Source organism: Macaca fascicularis, chromosome 10, assembly GCF_037993035.2.
Source record: "Macaca fascicularis isolate 582-1 chromosome 10, T2T-MFA8v1.1".
Taxonomy (NCBI): Eukaryota; Metazoa; Chordata; class Mammalia; order Primates; family Cercopithecidae; genus Macaca; species Macaca fascicularis.
The window spans coordinates 83105694-83119296 of NC_088384.1; the positions used below are offsets into that span (position 1 = coordinate 83105694).

Here is a 13603-nt window from a genome sequence, read left to right on the forward strand (position 1 = left end):
TTCCTGCCTTCCAATCAATCCGTCAAAGGCTGCCACACTGACTTTCTTCTCTATGCATTTCAGGGTCTGACCACTGAGGTTTCCATCCTGCTTTGAACCGCAGCGTCCTTAACATGACTTAAGTGACATGGGTGAGCAAAGGAGGCTTTTTTCGAAATACGCTCAGGCTGAGAAGCTGCTCTTTGTGCCTCCCCCCCACCGCCCCCGCCCATTCCACCTACCCTTGCAATACCTGGGCCTGGACTGGAATCCTCCCTCCACCCCCCTCCCCGCCCACCCTCCAGCCCCTAAAAGTCCTCCGAGCTCCCTGAGACCCAGGCCCGCCAACTCTGTGCAGAATCGGTTCCCAAAAAGGCCGGTAGGTGGCGCCCGAGACCCGGAGCCCCATCCGGGCAGCCTCCAGTTCCGAGGCAAGGGCTCCCGCTCCCCTTCCCAGACAGCGGGTGTCGCGCTTTCTCTGGGGATGAGGCCACGCCGGGAGCAGGGCCGCTCGGCGCTTTCCTCCTCGCCGCCTCTGTCCTCTTGACTCCCGTCCCTCTCCTCCCTCACCCCAGAGATGCTATGTCCTGCCTCCCTCCCAGGAGGACAGGCATCAGGGCTGGCTCCAGTCCTCCCCCACCCTACCCCAGGTTCTCCTTCCTGCAGACTAAATTTAGAGGTAAGGATGTGGCCGCCTGCATGGGGCGGGCGGGGAGGGTCAGCGGTGATGCTGCCGGATGTCTGCCAGCCGGGCCGGGACGCTGCGTCAGGTCGGTAAACACGCGGCGTGCTCCGGAGGGGCCGCGCCAGCTGCGAGGGGGACGCCGCCACCCTGCGCACCCTGGACTGACGTGGCGCCGCAACCCGCCCGGCGGCACTGCCCCAGGCAACCCCCCACACAGTCTCCTATCCACTACGGAAAGGCATGGCGGCAGTGGCTCTCACGCCTTACTGGTGGAACCCCTTAAAAAGCTGCTATGGAGGTCAGGGTGTAGCAGGTATTAAACTGCGGGTCCCCCTCACCCCAGGCTCCCTGGAGCACCACCTCTGAAAACCAGGGGACCAGATAAGCTCCAGCCTTGGGAAGCCAGGATAGGCGAACAGCGCTCGGTGCCAGCAGGGCCGTCCTAGCCAGCTACCTGCCTTCCCAGCTCCCAGAGCCTTGCATGGGCCGCTTGTCCTCACCGCTCTGTTGTGGCCGTCAAATAAGACCCTCCATGGATGTCACAAGACTGTCAACATTTTCAAGGGCCTCGTGCATAAAAATAATTTGTCAAGTGCGGAAGCTACACCGTGAGCAGACTGTCTTTGGAACAAGCTGTGGAATGGACAATGTGAATGCAGGCAGCCTCCAAGATCAGCACAGAAAGAACCCCCAGCTCCCTGCACCTGGTCTCAGAGACTTTGAACTCAAACAGACATCGCACATGGAATGCCACGCAAGTAAGCAGGGGCCATGTGAGTCCCCTGTATCCTGACCCTCAGAGCTAATCCCACAGTCCTGTCCCTCCTCAGGCCCTGTCCTAGATAAGCCTGTCAACCCCCAGTGCCTCCAGGAAGCCAGAGGAGCCCCCTACACAGCCCACAGAGGGCAGAGAAATGAGTCTGTCCTGTGGCCCTAATACCATCCCATGGAGCCAGCACACCCTGGACAGCAGCGTCCTTAACATCACTTAATCATCCCATGGAGCCAGCATACCCTGGGGTCCAACCGAAAGGGAGAGAGAGAACATAGCCAGGACGCCTACTGTGTGCTAAACGCCTGGTGGGGAGTGGGGGCAGTAAGGGGCAACTTGTTTTCTGTTGGTTTGTGTCATCGTTTCCTTTCCCTTTTGGGGTTTGTTTTGTTTTGTTTTAATGTATGAGAAACTGCCTTATTGAGGAAGGACAATCGCTTAAATGGTCCTCGGTGCCTGCCCTGTCCTTCTCTCGCCTTGGGGAAAGAAAGAAAGAAATAACATCCACTCCTTGATCTGTATGCACAGGAGAAACAGAACACCCTGTACTTTTTGAGCAGATAAAGGAGAGAAGAAAAAAGTGCTGGCTCAGCCAGGCAGGGAAGAGGAGGAGGGCGGGCAACAGACACTTGCCTTCTTGCTCCTGCTTCCATGGCAAAGGGGGGGGTGTAAGCCTCTTGCCCAGTGCCTGCACCCACGCCTTGAGTTAATTCTTCATGTCCCCATGCAGGCAATGCCTGGGAGCATCAAGAAATCAGGCCAGCCAGGGCACGAGTGCACCCCCTGGTCCCCTGGCAATTTCATCCAAGATGCCGTGCAGCCAGTTCTCCAGCCTGCAGGACTCCGCCTCCCCCAGCTGTCCAGAGCCGCCACCACCCTGACTGAAGTGTCCCAAGAAGCCACATTGGACACAGGAAAGTAGCAGGATATGGAGAGAGGAAAAGAGGGAAGAAAAGCCCCGTCCTGTGGCAGGGTTGCCAAAGACGGATGAATAAAGACTCAGAGGTCAGGTGACCAGAGTGGGCATGAGCCACCAAACTTTGTGTGAACTGCCACTTCTTCATCCCATCCCTGGAACATCCTCCCCAATTTCATTTTGACACCCTCAGAAATTTACACTCTAGTTGCAGTGAGCTGAGATCGCATCACTGTGCTCCAGCCTGGGCAACAGAGTGAGACCCTGTCTCAGAAAAAAAAAAGTAAAGAAATTTACATTCCAGCAAGAACCTCCTAATGGCCAAATACTAGAGACACGTGTTAGTCCTGGTCTCCAACGTTTGACCCTGCCAAGCCCCCCTTGGAAGTGGCCAGAACTAAACTGGGGGCACCACCCAACTCCTGGCACTTTCCTCACTGAGGTCAAATCACAGGACCACCAAGCAGTCCCTAGGCTCAAATCTGGAGTCACCCTTAGTGGGAGACCCTCATCATTTGTCGGGTCAAGCCATGGCAACCCCACAGCCTGAATCATTGTCACCTCCACCCTAGCTGCCCCAGGAGCACCTCCCACCCCCCTCCTCTATCTGAGCCTCACCTATGCAGGTCTCAATCTCCCAGCCCCACTCTCCAAGGATAAGCACAGCTGGGCATCTCGTTGACCAGGGAATATAATTTAGCAATTCACCGAGTACCTACTATGTAGCAGGCCTGGGGAAGATCTCTGCATGTCAGCCTTGCCCTCTTGACCCAGCTGGCCTTTCTAGCTTCAGTTCTCACTCACAACTCCCCCTCCGAAACATACACACAGACCCCCAACTTCACCAAAAGCCGGGAGCCTCCCCAGCCCAGCCCAGCCCACCTGAAGGCCTGCAGGAAACAGCCTCCCTCATACACGTCAGAGAAGCTGGTTCTGGGTTCTCTTAACATATGCACACCCTTGTGTGATTTCAGGGCTGGGTGCTGCTCGAACCACCAGCAAGGCCTGCTCCATTACTGTTTCCTGAAGCAACAGACACCCTTGAAATGTGAGTCCCTCATACTGGTTCTGCACTGTCACCTGCCCCCGAGCCTACCCCAAAGCACAGGCATCTCACCCCAGGAAATTCTGTTGTCTATTATCTCAAGAATGAGGTTGGAGCCCCACAGCCACAAAGCAGGGCTGAGGTCCCAGGCTAGACTGGTGAGCCCCTGCCCAAGGTGAGCACAGCCAAGCCCTGTGAGTGAACCACAGTGGACTCAATCACCCAGCTGGGTGTGCGGTGCCCTTTCTTTAACATTGAAGCCCACCTCAGCATCACCCAAAAATCAGTACATCACGCCTCTCTCCAAGAGTGGTTACTGAAACAAAACAGTGCCAGGAGAGGCCAGCCTCCCGTACCCCACACCCTTCCAAGACACCCCTCACAAGACATAAAAATCTGGCCAGGTGTGGTCAGAGCCGTTACAGGTGGCTCATGCCTGTAATCCTGGCACTTTGGGAGGCCAAAGTGGGAGGATCACTTGAGCCCAGGAGTTAAGAGACCAGCCTGGACAACATAGTGAGACCTAGTTTCTACTAAAAATCAAAAATCGCAAACATATTCAGACTATCGGAAACATAAACAAAAAAAAAATTTAAAAATTAGCTAGTTGTGGTGAAATGCGTCTGTAGTCCCAGCTACACAGGAGACCAAGGACGAAGGATGGCTTGAGCCTGGAAGTTTGAGGTTGCAATGAGCTATGATAGCGCCATGGCACTCTAGTCTGGGCAACAGAGCAAGACCCTGTCTCTAAAATAAACTAAAATAAAGCTTTACTTTTAAAAAGAGAGAGAGAGAACCAGGCATGGTGGCTCACGCCTATAATCCCAGTACTTTGGGAGGCCGAGGCAGGTGGATCACTTGAAGTCAGGAGTTTGAGACCAGCCTGGCCAACATGGTGAAACCCTGTCTCTACTAAAAATACAAAAATTAGCCGGGTGTGGTGGTGCGTGCCTGTAATCCCAGCTACTCGGGAGGCTGAGGCAGGAGAATCACTTGAACCCGGGAGGTAGAGAGTGCAGTGAGTCAAGATCACACCACTGCACTCCAGCCTGGGTGACAGAGTGAGACTCCCTCTCAAAAAAAAAAAAGAGAGAGAGAGAGAGAGAGAGAGAGAAAAAAAAACTCCTACCCATCTCTGGCCCCCTCTGAACACAGGCTATTCCCAAGTGTGCCTGAGCCCTGCCTTTTTCTCAAGGTCACCCCAGGATGAATTTCCTAATCCATTTCCCAGAGAAGAAGAGTGAGGCTCCCAGGAAGTTAGCCCACCTGGCTCACTTTGCCTGGCTCCCCTTGGAACCCAGGACTCCACCAGCTGAAGTGCCCCAAAATATACCCAGCCCTTCCACCAGCAGCCTCCTCCCTCCTTCAACCCCACATCTGCTCATGAGACCTGTCCAGGACTGTGGTGCCCTGGGCAGCAGGGGACAGCTCACTTGCCCCCTTCCCAACCAGCCTTGGGGACTTTAAACCTCTCTTCCCAATGGAGACTTCTAGTCCCTAAGGGCAGCCCCACCTCAGTTTCCCCATGCCTCCCGCCCCCGCCCTGCTCTTTCTCAGGTTTCTAACAGGAGGAAAGGGAGTGGGAGGGAAGCTGGGGAGCTGCTCCAGGGGCACATCTTTGGACTGCCTGGAAGTCTGGGGAGGGATTTGGATTCTTGAGGCCCCCCAGACAATGCAATTATTCTTCAAATGTAAAAACGCCCAGAAATCCCAGACCAGCTGCTTTGCACAAAGGCCCAGACAAAGGGGCTCTGTGTCTGCGGTGAGGCTCCTCCCACCCCTCAACCGGGGAGGGGCTGGGCCCCAACTCCTCCCAGCCAGACCCTCCCCAGCCTCCTCACTCAGGCCAGTCAGGAAGTAAAAGGACTGCTGGGCCAGGCTGGGCCGCCACGGAGGGAGAAGGGGGTGGCAGGTGTGGGGAACAGAGCAGGGGCAGCCCATGAGTCCAGGAAACACAAGGGGAGGGAGAGAACACTGGCCCAGGAGCCCGGAGACCTGGGTTCAGGCCCCAGCTCAATCTCTACCTTGCCAGGTGACCCCTGGGCCAGTGTCTTCCCTTCTCCAGGCCCCATTTGGCCAACACCTCTGAACTCACTCCAAGGATGCACCCTCTGTACCCCACCACTGCACACTTGTCTCAGCCCTATCTGATATCTGAAGGCTTCCTTTGGTCTTCAAGCTTTCCCATCTGTAAAATGGGGATAGGTACAGCTACTTTGTAGGACGATTAAATTAGCACAGGTAAAAGGTGTGGCCACTGTGAGGGTCATCTCAGAGCGGGTGGGAGAGGGAGAAAGATCCCCAAAGAGACCAGTACAGAAGTCACCTTTCCTAGGGCCCAGAGCTCTGTCTCACTTATAGAAGAGCCCCAATCTTCATCTGAGCTTAGAACCCAGCCTTCACCTTGGCCCCAACCCTAATATCAGGCTGGACCTTGACACTGACATCATGCAGGCACCCCACATCTGTATCTGGCTAACCCCAACCCAATACTGACTCGGCCTGAGCCTCTCAATCCTGACTCAGTCTGACCATCCTCCCCACTGCTGAGGGGAAGGGGGCATCAGAGGTGGTGGCCATTAGCTAGTTCCAAGCTCACGAAAGGGAAAAGCTGTGGGAGCCTCTTTCAGCAGAGCCCCCGCCCCCAGCAATGTCCCCTGGCCCTCACAGGCCAAAACCACGGAAGGGCTCCATCATCCTGCCTGGCACCCAGACTTCTCTCCAAGCACATTGTCATTGCTACCCACATTTCTTCCCTAAAATCATAAAGTCCCTAAAAGCACAACTTTAAAAAGGCTTTGTAAGCCAATTTCAGATGAGAAGAAGGAGCCAGGGGCCCTTGGCAGGCATGTGTTGCAAGGAGAGGCAGCCATTGGCTCAGTGCATGGAGGGACAGAGCCAAAGACACGGCCCCCACAGGCACTGGGAGGCAAAAGCAGGAGGGCCCCCCGGGAGAGGTGAGCACTTTGGGGCGTCTCTGTGTCCCTTGGTGTCCTGCACACCACCGAGGTTCATTGTTTCAGGACCCTTTTGCCTGGGAGGCATAAGGTGATTTTATAGCTCCCTGTAGGGGCAGACCCAGGAGACTACTCAACTAGAAACCTAATTGGGGGTGGAGGAGGGGAAGAAAGCTCAGAAAGAAGCCAGAGAGGCTGGGGGGTGGCTACATTGGCTCACACCTGCAATCCCAGCACTTTGGGAGGCCAAGGCAGGAGGATTGCTTCAGTCTAGAAAGTCAAGGCTACAGTGAACCATGATCACACCACTGCACTCCAGCTTGGGAGACAGAGCAAGACTTTGTCTCAAAAAACAGAAGCCAGACAAAGGGCAGGGTCTTTCTGATGGGCAGAAAGCTCACTGAGGGCCCTGATGACAGTGTCAGTCAGAGAGAGACACAGGTACAGATGGGCCAGAACAGAGGCTGGTACTGCAATTCCTTCCCCAGGCCACATCCCTGCAGCTTTATCCCAATCCCCACCCTATAGGTCCCACCTTCAGCAAAAATTAGCCACTTGATCACACTCTGACAATAGATTAGGTCAGGCCCTGGGCACAATTGCTCTGAACACCTCTGAACCTTTCAAGCTCTGGGCCAGCCCCACCAACTCAGTTTCCACTTTCAGTCTCCTCACACCCCACACCCTGCTTCCCATCTTTGTGTATGTCTATCTGCAGACGTCCCTGGCTTGCCAGATAGATAGTCATCACTCAGCAGACAGAACCCACATTCTTCCAATCAGATTCCAGATCTTCCAGAGGTAGGCAAGCTCCATGCCCTCTCAGCAACCAGAGATCTGCTGGGAGGATATGCCACTCCAGGATGCTACTAGAGAAGATGAATTGCCCAGGCAGCAGCCTCTGCCACTAACCAGTGTGGCCTTGGGAGAGTCTGTTAGCACTTGAACCTCATTTTCCCCATTTGTCTAATAGGGAAAATCACCCCTACCCTGAGAGAGGCCAGCCCTGACTCCCGAACCTATTCACCAGCCTCCTGTAACCCCAGCAAAGTCTACTGCAGCTTCCTTTAGTGGCTCTCAAGATAAGACCCCATGGTCTGGATTCCCTCCCTGTAAGCAAGACCTAACACCCCAACTCTGAATTCCCCTGCAGGAAGTCATCAACCACACAGGTGTAAGAAAGACCAGGCCCAGCATGGCGGCTCATGCCTATAATTCCAGTGCTTTAGGAAGCTGAGGCAGGAGGATTGCTTGAGGTCAGGAAGTTGAGACCAGCCTGGGCAACACAGCAAGACCCTGTCTCTACAAAAATAAAAATTTAAAAGTTAGCTAGGGCTGGGGACAGTGGTTCACGCCTGTAATCCCAGCATTTTGGGAGGCCGAGGCAGGTGAATCACGAGGTCAGGAGTTCGAGACCAGCCTGGCCAACAGGGTGAAACACCGTCTCTACTAAAAATACAAAAATTAGCCAGAAGGGGTGACATGCACCTGTTAATCCCAGCTACTTAGGAGGCTGAGGCAGGAGAATCGCTTGAACCTGGGAGGCAGAGGTTACAGTGAGCCAAGATCACCCCGCTGCACTCCAGCCTGGGCGACAGAGCGAGACTCCATGTCAAAAAAAAAAAAAACTTAGCTAGGGCATGGTGATGCACAACTGGAGTCCCAGCTACTCCAAAGGCTGAGGTGGGAGGATCACCCGAGCCCAGGTGTGTAAGGCTGCAATGAGCTATGATCATGCCACTCTACTCCACTATGGGCGACCTTGTCTCTAAATAAAAAAAAAGACCACAGAACCGGTCACTGCCCTGGCGAATACGCTGGTGCAAGGCTGCCCTTGATAACAGCAGACGAGGCCACTGGCAGGAGAGGGTCAATAGGTGATGGTGCTCACAGCTGCTCGCTTCCTTAGAAAAAAAGTCTCCTAACACAGCTGAAACCCAGAGAGGGAATACTAGCCTCAAGACCAAGGTATCAGCCTTGTTTTGAGGTACCCAAGTCACCACAGCCCTTGGGGAACCCCAGGAAGAGACACTTCTCTTACACACACACACAAATCATGAAAGCATATTTCCTTATGTTTCATTTGATGACCCAACTTAATAAACAGGCCTATCCTTTGGGAACACCTTATAGTACCACAGTTTTCACACAGGTCCTGGGGTGTGATACTGGCTTTTGAATACCAGTCATTTGAATCCCCACCACTTATTAGATGAGTGATCTGAGCCTCAGTTTCCTCATCAGTAAAATGGGGATAAAGTGTGCCTGCCCCACAGGGGTGTGTGACAATGCATGCAGAGGGCTTATCCCAGAGCCAGGTGTGTAGCAGCAACAGTCCTTATGTTTTCCTACAGGCCCCAGTCTGCACACTAGTGGTAGTCACTGCAGGGAAGATTGGGCCGGGTAAGAGGCAGGGGTGGGGATGAAGGAAGCCCAGCCAGTAGAAAGATCACAGATCCCCCTGCAGAATGATTCCAGAGCAGAGCCACCAGGCCTCAGAGAGAGCCACCATACCCCACAGAGATACAGTTATGGACTAACAATGGGAAGAACAGGATAGAAGGGTCGCCCTGCTATCCTACTTGGTAGGGGTGCTTGGAGCTCCTAGGCTAGGGCTGTGAGGCTGCAGGTGCAACAACAGAACAATCTGTGTGGCCACCAGCCTCTAAGATGCCCCTCAGTGATCCCCGCCTCCTGGGATTCATGCCTTGGTGTAGTTCTCTCCCAAGCTGACCATTGCAGCCAATAGGATATGGCAGAAATTATGGAATGTTACTTCTGAAACTAGACATAAAAGACACTGTGGCTTCCACCTTGCTCCCTGGGGCAGCTTACTCTGGGAGAAGCCAGTCACCATGTGGGAAGGACACTCAGGCAACCCTGGGGCAGCCCACAGGGCACGGAACTGAGCCCTCCCATAAACAGCCAAACCGTCCTGCCACGCATGTGAGCTCACTGTCTCAGAAGCAAATCCTCCTGCCCCTTCAGATGTCTGCAGCGCTGGCTGACACTGTGACTGCAACCTCATGAGAGAGCCCGAGCCAGAACCACCCAACTGAACTGCTACCAAATTCCCGACCTACACAAACTGTGAGCGTAATAAATGTTTACTGCCATTTTAAGCTACCGGTTTTGGGGTCACTGGTTAGCCGACAATAGATAACTAAGAGTCAGCGTCTCTCTCCCCACAGAGACTCCCCAAAGTGGATCAGGTAAACACTCCCCCAACCAATCCCACTCAGGGCCTCAGACCCCGCTGTTCTGACATGCAGAGCTAGGATGAAGTGGGCAGGTAGCCTGCTCCAGGTCCTACAGCTTACAAGGCCCAAGAGACAGGAACGTCTTCCAGACAGTACATTAGACTCACCTGGAGATTTTTACAAATAACCCCTACCTATACCAGGTCATCTCTGGGGTGGGGCCCAACCATGGACTTTTTTTTTTCTTTAAGGACCTACATGATGCTAATGTACAGCCAAGGCTCAGGTTCCAATCGCAGCCTCCTGGCCAGCCCAGAGCCACTGGGGTCTGACAGTGCAGGAGAGGAGGAGGCAGAGAGAGCCACAAGGCCAGGCAGTGCCCAAGCTCTCCACCCTGGCCTTAGGCTTGGGTCTCCCTCCACCCCGCTGCTGCCCAGCTCCCAAAGCCCCCTGCTCTCCAGGCATACAAAGCACCTCAGGCCACACAGATGTCCTTGCCCAACCTTGTTCACACACCGCCACACATAGTCGCATCTTCCCCGTCTTTCTCTCTGCATCTCAACACCCTCTTCAGGTCCAACCTCTGTGCTGGGACTGCTCCCCTAGAGGACGGGAGCCAGGAAGCAGGGATGGGGTCTAGCTCTGAGTGATCTTGGAAAGACTGTTTCCTCATCCACAAAATGGGAATGACCATCACATCTGTTCTGCTCTCTGCTGGGTCCCAGGCTCCTCATCAGAAGCCCTTAGAGAGACCTATATTTGTATGTTTTGTCTCCCACAAGATGCACCCTTGCCTGGCCCTGCATCAGCCCCTGGAGATTCCGCAGCAGTGGATTAAAGAGACAGGGCCCTGCCCTGAGGCTCACAGCCAGTGAACTCAAAGGTACAGAAATAAGGATCATGATGAATTCAAGAGACGATGGGAAGGAAGACCTAATGGAGGGTGGAAGAGGAGGCGGAAATTCCCAGGAGAGAGAAGTGAGCTCCACGCAGGGAAACTGCACATGCAGAGGCTCAGAGGCACTGCTAACAGGATCATCTCTCAACATGTGATTCCAAAGCTGTCCCTTTTCGCTCTCTCCCAGAACTCACCTGGACCGGCTTGGAATCCCCTGGTCCCACGCTATGCACTCTCCTGAGCTTCCTCCATAACTTTGGCAGCCGCCTCACCCCGCCCTGGGAGTTGGGAGTCGGAAGTGGGGAGTGGGGAAGCCTTCCAGCGTCAGGTGGGGAGAACACACCTCCCGCCTCCGCTCAGGGCCTGCCCCAGCCCCACCCGTGCCGCCCTGTGCTTCCTGGGCAAGTCAGCCATGCAGGTTGGCTCCCTGAGGCACCCTGGGGAAGGGCAGGACGCACACCTGCCAGGAGGCACACGACCTGCCACCCAAGGCACCAGGAAGGGGGCGGGGCAGGCACAGGCGCTGGAGACACACAGGCCCTGCAACCCGGTGGCCGCCGCGAATGGGAGTCTGGATGGGCACCGGGCAGGTGGGGGGCACGTTTCCAGCCTAGGGTGGGGCCAGTGCTAAGGAGACTGGAGAAAAGCACAGACACGGTTCGTGAGTGAGGCCTAAGGCAGGGAGGGGAGTAGCAGGGGACAGATTTTTCATTCATTCAAAAAGCTTTCTGGAGGGCTACCTGTGCCAGGCACTGTCTGAGGCACTGGGGATACTGCAACACCCAGATGCCCCCCTTAAGGATCTGTCAGGTCAGGGAAAAGCAGGGCGGAGAGACCGGAAACTGTTTGCACAGGGGCGTCAGGGAAAGCCTCCTGCCAAGGCAACGCTGCAGCAGAGGTGCAGTGCTGTGTCAACCTCCTGGGGACTTGCTGAATGGCAGGATGTGGGGTGAGGGCAAGGGCCACATCAGCATGACCTGGGTGAGCAGGCATGACACCACTGGGACAAACCCAGACCAGTTCTAACTGTGTCAACTGGTCATCATCTTTGCCCTTCACAACAAGCTGGTGGGGTCAGAAAAATGACAGAAGCCAAATACCTCAGTGCAGGACTGCAGTGGGGAGGTCAGCCCAGGGGTCTGATTACTAAGCCCAGTTCTCTCCTCCTGGCTAACAGCAGGGTTGGGAGAGTTTCTCCAAGCCGCCTGCTATTGCAGGGCCAAGCACACCCCGAAACACAGCCCCCTGCATCAGGCATCACCTGCAGGCACGGCCCCGATGTGAGTCAGTGTCCCCAGCACCACCCGGCACAGAGATCCGCCCATTCTGCAGCCTGGACACTTGACGCCTAGGAGGTGTGAGCTGGCAGCTGAGGGGGTGGCTTCCCAGTGGGGCTTCTCCCCTATCCCTGCCAGGAGCCGCAGCATCACAATTCTGGGGTGAAGGAGAACAGCCCAGTCAGCACTTTCCGCTGACTCTTTCAAAACCACTCACAAGAACTGAGGCCTGTGAGCTCAGCCCGGGCGCAGTTCCCCCTCAGCGGCCCCTCGTGACTCTGCACAAAGCCCAACTGTGCTTCAGCTCCAGCCCTGGGGAGGGGGTGGGGTCTCCGGCAAGCCCATCCTGTCTCCTGAGCCACAAGGTCCCACTCCGCCCAGCCTGGGACCTGTGCTTTCTGCCCACAGAGAGACACGACAGCCCCAGTGTCAGAGCTGTCTGAGCTGTGCTGGATCCGGGCAGCCTTCCTCCCAGAAGGTGGGGAAGGGTCTTCCTCCACTGTAAACCCTTTTCCAGCACAAATACCTCTCTTACGGTGTCCACGCAACATAATTTATCATAGAGCAAAGGTGGCATACATAATCCCAAAACGAAAAAAGGAAAATATCCAAAGAAAAATCTAGTCACCAGATGAACCTCACAGCAAACCTCTATTTTGCCCCTCTTGTGCCAGGCCCTTTGCTGGGCACTTTCCATTCATTGCATCTTTTAATAATCATAAACTCCCTGCTGCCCATTTTACAGATGAGGAAACGGGCCCCAAGAGGTTCAGAGGCATGACAGAGGCCACCTGGACGGAGCGAGGGGCAGGGTGGGGCAACACTGCTCAACCCTTGCTCTGACCTCAGGCCCCCCCACTCAGCCTCCCCAGGGGTGCTGCAGGCCTGAGGACTGCCCTGACTTGGCAATTCTCCCATCTTACTCCTCCCCACATACTGATATGCACACATTGTGCCAGGCACTTGGGGCTGGCAGGAGTCATCTCAAGGCCTGACGGCTCACTCCAGCTTCACTGCCAAAGCCTGGGGCTGCCACAGCTACCTGCTTTCTGGCCTGGGCACTTAGTGGGGTCCCTGCAGGTCATCCTGGTCTCCCTGCCCCATGCAGCTGGATTAGGCTTGCCAGGCACTAAACTAGCCAGGCCCCAGTCCTTCACCCTCGATCTCCTCCTCCATAAACAGGGCCAGGGACAAGTTCTAATTGCTTTGGCCAGCACAAAAGAAAATTCAAAAAGCAAGTAACTCATAACTGCCTCTAGACGGTCCTCGATCACTGGCCCAAGACTTTCCCCTCCTGGTGACTTCAGGGCACATTAACTGTGCTCTCCTAGCAAGTCCACAGGACTAACCAATAAAGCACTTTCCATAGAATTCAACCATGAAGCCCAGTCCCCCACCCAAGTGAGAGCTGGAACCAGGTCTCAAAAGCCACTGAGGTTCATTTCAAAATGCACACATGGGCCATGCACCCATGATTTAATCCATAAAACCCCTACGGAGTTGAGACGCTGAGTTTGGACATAAACATATTCTTTAGGCCCTTTTGTGGAGTTCAAAGACAGAATAACTCACTAGCTTTTGAAGCATCAAGAAAGGTCTGTTCTTAAAATCCTGTCATCATTGTTATCACTCTATTTTTAGCTGAATAGGTCTGAGATACAGAGTGCAGTGCCAAGCGTTTTGTGTGGAATATCTCAATCCTCACATCAATACCCCCATACTACAGAGGAGGCAACTGAGATTCAGAGAGGTTCCACAGCCTGCCATGAGCCTGCCTCTGAACTTTACTTAGTAATATATTAAGCCTCAGGCCTTGCTCTTTTTAAAATCTAATGAAGAAGCAGCTGGGTGCAGTGGCTCATGCCTGTAATCTC

At 54.6% G+C, this 13603-nt stretch overlaps 1 protein-coding gene and 1 long non-coding RNA gene across 10 annotated transcripts in view; one reads left to right on the plus strand and one right to left on the minus strand.

Annotated features, from left to right (window-relative positions):
- SMOX (spermine oxidase) overlaps window positions 1-13603 on the minus strand; it is a 39452-nt gene that overhangs the window by 14895 nt on the left and 10954 nt on the right. The gene's annotated exons all lie outside the window — the stretch shown is intronic.
- LOC123567121 (uncharacterized) lies at window positions 460-2474 on the plus strand. Of its 2 annotated transcripts, XR_012419173.1 has the most exons (3): window positions 460-658; window positions 1008-1422; window positions 2167-2474. It is a non-coding gene; the product is annotated as an uncharacterized lncRNA (long non-coding RNA). The 2 variants fall into 2 exon arrangements; XR_006689813.3 differs by lacking the exon at window positions 460-658 and having other exon boundaries at window positions 864-1422.